Source organism: Ruditapes philippinarum, unplaced genomic scaffold (assembly GCF_026571515.1).
Source record: "Ruditapes philippinarum isolate M1 unplaced genomic scaffold, ASM2657151v2 ctg395_1_1_1_1, whole genome shotgun sequence".
NCBI lineage: Eukaryota > Metazoa > Mollusca > Bivalvia > Venerida > Veneridae > Ruditapes > Ruditapes philippinarum.
The window spans coordinates 3,113-13,551 of NW_026858316.1; positions in this window are offsets into that span (position 1 = coordinate 3,113).

A 10,439-nucleotide genomic window follows, 5' to 3' on the forward strand; every position below is an offset into this window, starting at 1 on the left:
ATTCTAAGCACCATATCATGTGAAGTAATCTCTTTCTATAGTGTCCATTAACGGGAAAAGCACGAAACGGAATAACTATCGAGTATTAAAATAAAACGTTTCCTTTTTTAAACAGATTGGATCGCTATGCCAGAGTTGTATTTATGAAATGTAAAAAGAATGAAACAAATAACCTTGTTTTTTTTTCAAAAGAAAATGACATCTTTTATGCAGATAATTGCCCAAAAACTTACAAAATTTAACTTGCATAAATGCCTTTTATAATTATGTACGTGTCCTTTGGGTTTCTTATTAAGATTAATTGATACAAGAATTCGTCACGTTTCTTATGCAATGGACTTTTTTATTTAAATAAAATGCAAACATTTAATTGCGTGGTTTGCGTTCCGTGAACCTTGATCTCCCTTGCTGGTTATGACCTACGTATGTTATGTTGATTGAATTATTGTATGTATATCAAAGTGCCCTTACTTTGTGGAGAAAATGTATTGCATAAGAGCGAATATAAAGTGGCTTGTAATTACTCCAATCTCCATTTACAAAAACTATGATAGATTCGTTTCGGACATAATATTTAAACTAATCTTAGACTATGAACCAAACAGTTTTAGAACAAAGTTTTCACTTGGGATTTGATAAATGTAATAGTTTTTTTTAAACTTAAGACTACATAATCATGGCAAGAGGTGTAACTCAATCATTGCTTTGAATAGGAAATTATGTAGTTTTAAACCTTATCAACTATGGGATTGTCTGCATAATTGCCAATAATTAACTAAATAACTTTATTCGAAGTTAATCGAATGAATAACTTACTTCAAGAATTCAGTACGTTCACGTGTTTACCATGCATTCTCGCATTACGCGGCGTTTATTTATTTTTTTTTTTCGCAAGTGTGCGTTATTTCAAATAAAGCACAGACATCTTAGTTCACTTAGTTCATGAATGACCGTGACCAAAGACAAACAAAATCAAGAAACACTGAACTATATCATAACTTAGGCCGGAAAATAACGATTATAATCAGTTTGGGGATAGATAATGGCGCACTGGGAATATGGCCTTCAGTATAAAGACACGTCTGGAGCAGGGACGTTTGTGTTTTAAAAGTTTTAATTATTTTTCTCAAATATAATTTGGTGCTATGAGGCACAACCTGTATAAGCTTTTTCCTGTGTAACAATTCTCGTAATTTTTATCGTCAAGTCGCCGAGATAATACTAAATGTTCATAAAAATTAATATTTTACAATGTTATTAAAACAATCTAATCAAACGACGGTTAGCGTAATACTAGCTCGTCAATTTGTTTACGGCAATGTTTATATGTGTCTGTGGTCATCCATCGGCATTCAAACAATCAGGAATATCTGCCATGTTTCTGACTGACTCTCACAATTTATTTGGTTTATAATAAAAAAAAAGTCAAATTTACCTTTAATTTACCTGTACCATAAAACGTAAAAAAGGTTCCGAGTCGGGAATTTATTTATTAGGAGAACAAATACAAATTAATATTCTAGGTCAATCAAAAATTTTGTTTCTTTACATCGTGCAATAAAACAGTCTCGGCTGATATGTAGAAATGTTATGGTCTGGGGTGACATCGAGGGTCTTTCTCTACAGGAAATGTTCACTATTATTGTTCTAACAATGTTCACTCCTTACACCCACTCCCACAAACACCCCCCCCCCCTATTTCCACAAAGAAAGAAAAAATACAGCAACAACAACCACAAAGAAACAAAACATTTATATAAAACATGTGGGTTTTGTTAATTAATCAAATTATAATAAACAAAAAAGGAATTCCCGGACGCCCGATAGATCAAATTTAATATTTGCAGTTTTAATATACCATAGGTTTCATTGATATAAGAATGATATTTGAAATTTGAGGAAGGGTGTGTAAGTCCGTTGTCACTTATTATGACATTTAATCTTATTAGAGTAAAACCGATAGTGTAACACACAACACATTGAATTGCAAAAAACTCGTTTGTAAAGCCTGGTTTGACCCATTTTACAGGCTGTTCTTTTATACTGTCAAACCGTTGCGTAAGAATCACCTAGATGTCTCTTATTACTTTGACTATCGTGTGTTGTAGGTTTGCTTTTTGTTACAAGTTGAAATTTTGACTGAAAGATAATTGCTGTTCCTAGAAGTGAAGAGAAATCGAAAAAAAGAATATTTAGTTACTGCACTGTTATTTATGTAGATAAGAAAGCATCTAGCCGAAACGTCTGCAATAAATGATTACTAAATTTTCGGGCTTGTGTGGCTTGTTTGTTTATTTTAAGCAGATAAGATCATTTCATGTAGTACACTAAACATGTATAATATTAAAACATAATAGTAACCACTGTAGTAAATCATCGTAAAAGTCCATTAATTTATGCATGACATTACATTCATTCACTCACAGAATCAGTATTGTTTTGTTTTTGTTGTGAGTTGTTTTGTTCAGTTTAAAGTGTATAAAGCAATATCTCTGCTACGCAGTTTTAAAAAAAATGTTTGAGTTTTGAAAAGGAATAACTGGTAAAAAAAGATTACTGGTAATAGTATTATACAACTGTCACATCGGACTTGCGACCTCACTGCATTTCTCAGGTCGACATAGTATGCAGTGAAAGACCAAGTCGCCGAGAGGATCCCATCGTTGCCCCATCATTGCCCAATCACGATCCGAACATTTTAAATTCACGTTTTATGAACGTACTGTAACCGCCGTATAGTATACATTATTTTACATGGAAATGGCGACTCAATAGCGATCTTAGCGACCTTAGATCGTTATCAAGGCGACCAGATAGTTCTTAATATGACTTTGTCGTTTCCAGGTGGCCACATGGAAGCCATAGTCGCCGTAGAGTCGTATAAAACATCAAAAGAAAGCACTGAAAAACCCGTAAGGTCGCATATTAACGCCGTAAGAACGCTTTATAAACGCCATGTGAACGCACCACATAGGACGACAATGTGGCGGCTAAATTGCAGGAAATAGTCGGATTAAATGTCTCAAAACTTCTTTTTTTTACATGAAGTAACAAATTTATGTCCTGACCAGAAATGACAGAAATAGCTTTTGATACTATAAGTTTTTTGTGCCATTTTTAATTAATAATATGAGCCGTATGGAGTTGTACAATGCACGGTCTCTTTGAAATGTTAAGTAAATAGATCTGTTGAGCTAAAACCATTACTTTCTTGTCATGCTTGTGTTTTACTAAAGTCTTAATGATAAATGAGACATTTATTGCAAAATTTTCCTGGTATTTTTTACTAAAGTCTTAATGATATATAATTACATATATTATTATATTTTGCAGTATCATTCTGCGATAAATACATTAGTATTTCTACAAATTCAAATGAACATGTGAAACACAGAAATTGCAAACACGTGATTTTTTTATTTATTTTAGAAGCATTACTTAACTTATATAAGATAATTAAACAAGAGAATATATCATCTTTCATAATTTCTATTACCAAGACTTAGTTAATAGTTTGTCGTTTATTAAAGGAATGAAGTTGCGACCTTTGTAACAAATACGTGTAAAATATGGTTAAATGCCATGTATTAAGATGTACACCACAACATGTATTTTATTTATCTGTTAATATAATTAAAGTTGATGAACCGCAAACATATGTCAGACATTTTTTCTTGCATACTCTGCCATATTATTTCATATTTAAAATGGTTTACCTCAATATGATATATGTTCATTGAAATTAAAGTCATTTCATCCATAACTATTTTCTTACAATAACGTATGAACTTCCATTTTTAATAACAACGGCGAAATGACGTCATCGTAAGCTCATTGTTTCCTTCTAAAATAACGTCATTTTCATAAAATGCGCTAAAATGAAGTTGTTGTATGGCACGCGACTCATCTGGCACCCCCATGCCAGAGTAAATTTCCGGCATGTGTAAAATTCACGGAAGCCAGTCTACTATGCAAGAAAATGTGTATCATTGCTTAAAGCATCTATGAAAGAACGTTAATCGATTTTGTTCAAACAACAAATGTGTGCATGAAATATTTGTACTTTACTTACATAATAAAATATATGATAAATAACATATGTTTGGGACAATTTTTGATGTGGTTATGATACACTTATTTTTATGATTTTTTCCTGTAATATAACTGATAAACCCCTTTATCACACACCCGTGCCGATTTTGCGTCTCCGTAAATATGGTATTGCACGGCCGTGCATATATTTTGACGTGACGTCATTAGCGTTATACAAACATAGTGTAATGACGCGCTAAATGTTAGCGTTATACTATAGGCGCGTCAATGAAAAAGGACTCTTATTTCTCTTTTTTTGGGTATGTGATAAATAGAATATGAATTTGGGTAAGTTCATTACTGAATTTATTGCACTCGTTGAATAAAATAATATTATGCTCACCAAAGGCTCGCATAATATAATTTTATTCAACTCGTGCAATAAATTCAGTATTGAACTTACACTCATTCAATATCCTCTTTTTATCTCTTCAAAAAAGAACATGTATATTTGTCTTTCCAATGAACGTGTACGTTTATCAAATTGAATTTGATTCAGTTCAATTGCTCTCTTAAAAATATATAATGAACGTTTGACATTCCGAAAGAAAATGTATGTTGACTTTAAAAAAATGTTATTGTTTTTTTTGCTATTCTGGGTAAAATAATAAATATTCTTTTCAAAATGCTACATTAAAAACATGCTATAAATAGTGTTTCACTAAATTGTGTCAACCCTGTCAGTCCTAAAACGATTTCATGTTTTATTTTTATTTTTTTATTATTATTTATTATTGTCATTATTTTTTTTTACTTTTCACAAAAGTACCACAACTAACAAATTAAATTCTCTTTTATATGTAAGTATTTATTCATATTTTCCCCGTATTTATGGACCCATATAATCTATGCAAGAGCTTAAATTTTATGTTTTAAGGCCTTAGGACCTCTTTCTTACTAAATGCATTCTTTTATTGTGACTCGGCAGTTCCTAGCCTTTTTGCGTATCTGTCATATTAATATTTTCACGATATTACTCTGATTGATATATATATAGTTATATTGATAACATAATAATATTCCTTGGCAGATGTTGTTGTTGCTGTTATGTTGGCATTTTCTGGGCAGATAATTTCTTTTGCAACCTTCCAGATTAGACGAACTTCATCCTTGGAGAATCAGTTTCGAGAATCCAATCAAATTTAATGTCTACTGCCCCGCAGAAAGGCGTTGAACAAAACAAACATATAAGTTGACAACCTAAGTAATATTTTCATACATAGAAGTTAGCTTCATAAGTGTTATCATGGAACCTTTAATGTGACAAGTCTGTGCCATTCCATGAAAATAGGCGTGACGTCCCAAAGTAAAAGAATGCGTGACCCTAAAAGAGAAAACAATAAAAGTAAACTAATAAAGTATAGAATTTTGAACGGACATACAATTTCATGAAGCCTGCATGTCACAGATAAGACCAATTTAAAAAGCAGGCAACATATTCTGTGTGTGATTATATAGAGTTAAAGTAAGGAATACATGAACCACCCGAGTAAAAAACGCCAAATTTAAAGAAACAATAGTACAACAATCAAAGTAATGAATTCATGCTGAACAATCTTCAAGGGTCGGAAATATAACACTTTTTAATTGAATGTACGGGATCAGATTTTACGGCAAATACACGCAAAAAACACGTTGATGTGGTTATAAAATAGAAAACATAAGAATCTCTAAACAACGTCCAAAACGGCGAAATTGAAAATGCTGTACACAATAATCGTTTGATTGACAGAACTGGAAAGTGCAAGCTACCATCCACGCCCAATAGCACTGGCTCAACCAATTCTCAGCATTTAATATGAATTGGTAATATTTAGAATTTAGAAACACCCGCAGATATGTTCACACGGCGGTTATCATGGGACCTTCAATGAAGTCATTTATACGCCTGTTTGTACTTTTTCTTCAGCAAAATTAATCAGTGGTTACATTATTTTCTGTTTGTCAATATAAAAAAAATTGATTTAAGTACAAAACTATGATATAACAATTCTAATTATACATCAAATGACATAGAAATACCTATAAATATGGATTGTTACAATATATTAGGACCCCATTATCTCAATTTATGCTCATTTAAGTCATAACAATTATTCAACTGTCACGTGATCAATGTATTTGAACGATGTCTATATTGATGACATTTGATGGACATTTTATATATTATTTTTTCATTTAATATAGATGGAGGTATTTTTATATGAATGTTTTGGCACGAGTGGTTTACAGAGGACAAGAAGTAAATGCTACCTTCTTTGACGTCATCCGTATGTATTTCCAGTACGTACTAGTGCTGATATAGAAAACATGTATTGGATTTTAATATTAAGAAAAAATCGAATAAACAGAATTTCAAAATTATTTAGTTAATTTACCTTTATCTTGTTGATTAATCTTGTCAGATTGCATTAATAATATTTATTGAATGTGCAATAAGTTTGATATTAAAATTTAGTTGTTATTACACAGAACATTAACTTTTTTATTCTGTTCATTGGCGTTGATTATTGGCGTCCGCGCCGAAGCGCGGCGCCCTCATGGAATGAAATCAGATTTTGTGAAAGGGCGACAGCAACTTCTCGAGCCTTATAGTCGGTCATAATAAAAGCCGATCATTCCGATTGGTATGAGGGTGCTTTATTGGCGTCCGCGCCGAAGCGCGGCGCCCTTATGGAATGAAATCAGATTTTGTGAAAGGGCGACAGCAACTTCTCGAGCCTTTTATTCGGTCATAATAAAAGCCGATTGAGAATGAAATCTCGCGATATGTCACAATGAATAGCGAACTGGAGAATTTCGCAATGCAAACATTTTCAAATAAAATAACTTTTTTCGTCAATAAAATCGCGCTCTTCGGGTTATTCATTTATCATTTTGTAGTACACAGTTGGTTATCATGGTATGCCTATTGTTGTACATGTATCCTAGACATGATCAGTTGATGACCTAAATATTCCGAAAAATCTATTTATAAGATATATCTATATATCATCACTCTATCGGTAGATACCGGTCTCTCCGGTCTTATTTTGACCACGTTTATTGTCCGGTCTCTCCCGGTTTTTGGAGTAGATGTTTGATACTCGTTACAATTAAAAAAAAAAAACAACGACAATAGCATGTTTTCATTTTATCAATATGAGATAAAAACAATAAATATGTACAATAATAATTGAGAAAAAGGTACATTTTATGGTATTAATATGACATTATCAACTTTGAAACATTTTATTTAATTTGTTATCCGTGTTTTAGTAAAGATGCCGAGGAATTATTCAAAGTTACAAATTAGATTTTATGAATTATTCAATTGATTGATAATTTAAAAAATGATAAAGAAAATACAAATGTATATGTACATGGTTTAAGAAATAAAACAATATTTTATATATTGAAGAGATAAACCCATAATTTAACAGGTGACTTTTTCCATTATAATCCGTCGTTCAATATGACAATTGAATTCTTAAAAATTTATTTTACAATTTTAATAAAAAAAGAGTAGTAAACTCAGTATTAAAATAGTCACATAAAACACAAAAAGAAAAGAAAACAATATTCATAAAATTTGTATTTTTTTTTTATTAAAATTAATAGATATTACAATTATTGTATAATAAACAATTATGCTCAACATGATCAACATGGTAATATAACCAGTGTCATATTTTTACTAAGTGTGAACAGATATTTAAGAACAGAACAGAACAGATCTTTTATTTCTGATTTGTACATAGTATATCATCATATACATAACATAATAATATTTGAGTAACATGTAATTTTCAGTGCAAATCAATATAAAGAAATTAATAAAATAAATATATAAAGAGATTAATAATTGTAATTGTAACAATTGTCAATTGTTCAGATATTTGTTATTAAGCCTCAGTTAAGTGAGGATGAAACATATTTAAGAAGAAAAATCAATATCAAAACTAATTCTTTAATCTATCATTAAACTTTATTTTTTAATAAACTAAATTTTGATCTATCATTGAACGTTATTTAACACTGTAGTTCTTAGACAGTCATAGCATTTTTTGTAATATAGTGCTAATTTACATAGCTCATTTCTATTATTACTTTGCAGCAATGCAATAAATTTGTACATACTTGGGTTAACAAAATAATATATTTTTAATATAAAGGGTACGATACTTGTATAACATGGACATATAAGAAAAAAAATGAAATTCATCTTCAAGTCTCTTAAAGAACAACATTGACAATTACCGTTCAATTTTTTTGTATTCTATTTCTGGCATATCTACCATTTTTGTATTCTTAAGCTGTGTGCAGAAGTTCTTAATCTAGTAATAAGTCGTCTCAAATGATCAGGCAATATATCTAAATAATTTTCGTAACAAAAACTATTTTACACACAATTATATAATTCCAATACAGAAGTTGTTTCTTTACGATACATGCCACCCCTGTATAAAAACAATCAATTATCGTTGTCTAAATATCGGGATAAAGTTTTTAAATACAATATCATGTGGGTTATTCCAAACAATCTGAAAAAACCATAATCACACAAAAGCTTTTTAACATAGGCTACCCAGTTACATAATCCTTTATTACAATCATTTAATGATAGCTGGGTAAACTGTGCGTAAAATAATATTGTCTGTGTGCAGCAACTTTAAAACCAATATTTAACAATGCGTACATAACGGGATATGAACAAAAGGATATCTTCCCAACTCTCCATATACACTAACAGTAACAGGTAGTATTTCTTACTGACAATATATTTTTACAAATTTTAAATTGTATTCTTTCAATTTGTTTTGATTTTGTAAATCCCATATTTCTGACGAATAACTCAAAAATTGAGCCAACAAATGAATCAATATGTAGCTGACATAATAACTTTGGTTAAAAACTTACTTTTTACAATTTTTAAAAGCAAAAAATTAAGCACCTTTTAAAGCTTTACCTGCAAATGTAATCCTGATTTAAAGTAAAACTTTCCGGTGTAATTGAAAACTGTTCCTAGATAATTAAAATCATTCACAACTTCAATATCATTACCATTCATATGTCCAAAACTCATTTCCTAGTAAACCGCCTCTTTTTCCTGAATACAACAATTTTAGTTTTATCTGTATTTACTTCTAATCCCCAACTTTTACAATATTCATATAATTTATCTAAATGCATTTGTAATTCTTGAGGCGATTTTCTAATATAACCATATCATCAGCAAATAATAGTAAAAGTTAAGATAATTTCTTCTATATCAAGTCCAGAACTAATGTTATCTTGTAAAAATAATTCTAGGTCTTCAACGAACAGAGAAAAAAGTAGTGGCGACATTATCTCCCCTTGTCTTAAACCTACAGCATACTCAAATAACAGGGAATAATCGTTACATGATCTAACACAGGATTTAACTTTTTGTATACATGTCCCTAATAATTTCGTAATAATTTACCTTGTATTCCTAATCTATACAATTTTAACCAATAGTGCATTTCTATATATAGTATCAAAAACATTTTTTTAAATCAAAACAAATACAACAATATAATCTTTTATTTTCATTTAAATAGTGTTGCACAACATTCAACAGTATAAATAATGCATCTACAGTTGATTTACCCTTTCTAAAACCAAAAACTGCGCGTCAGATATAACATTGTTATTTTCACAAAAAGACGTGACACGCTTATTTAAAACTATTGTAAATAACTTAGAAAAACAACTAACTAATGTAATACCCTTATAATTGTTAACGTCATTCTTATCGCCCTTTTTATGTAAAGGGTATAATTACACTTCCATCCATTTATCTGGAAAATACCCAGAATCTAAAATAGCATTAAAAATATCACAAATATGCGACCCTAAAATATCAATACTTTCAATCAAATATTCATTCAAGATAAAATCACTACCAAAAGCCTTACCCTTTTTTTAGTTCTTTGGACAGCATTATAAATTTCTTGTACAGTTATAGTTTTATCTAATTCTTCAAAAACAACAATCTAAATTAATTAAAAATCATGGCTACTACCCCCAAACTTTCTGCGTCAAGATTCCTTTCTGTAACACATCACTTCCTAGGGATGAGAAATAGGAACAAAATTCTTCAACAGATGATGTCGTTTGAAGATTTACTTTTCTTTTTAAAATAGCTCCAAAATACTTTAGGTTTTGCATGAATTTAAATTTCCAATATCATTCATTTTCTTTTGGTTAAAAATACCCTTCTTTTTTTCTACATAAATCTTTATACTGCTTTTTAAATTACAAAACATTTCCCTATTCTGATCGACTTAAACCTGTTAAAAATCGTGTAAAGCATGTAGATACTGAATTCTTGCCCCTTGAAC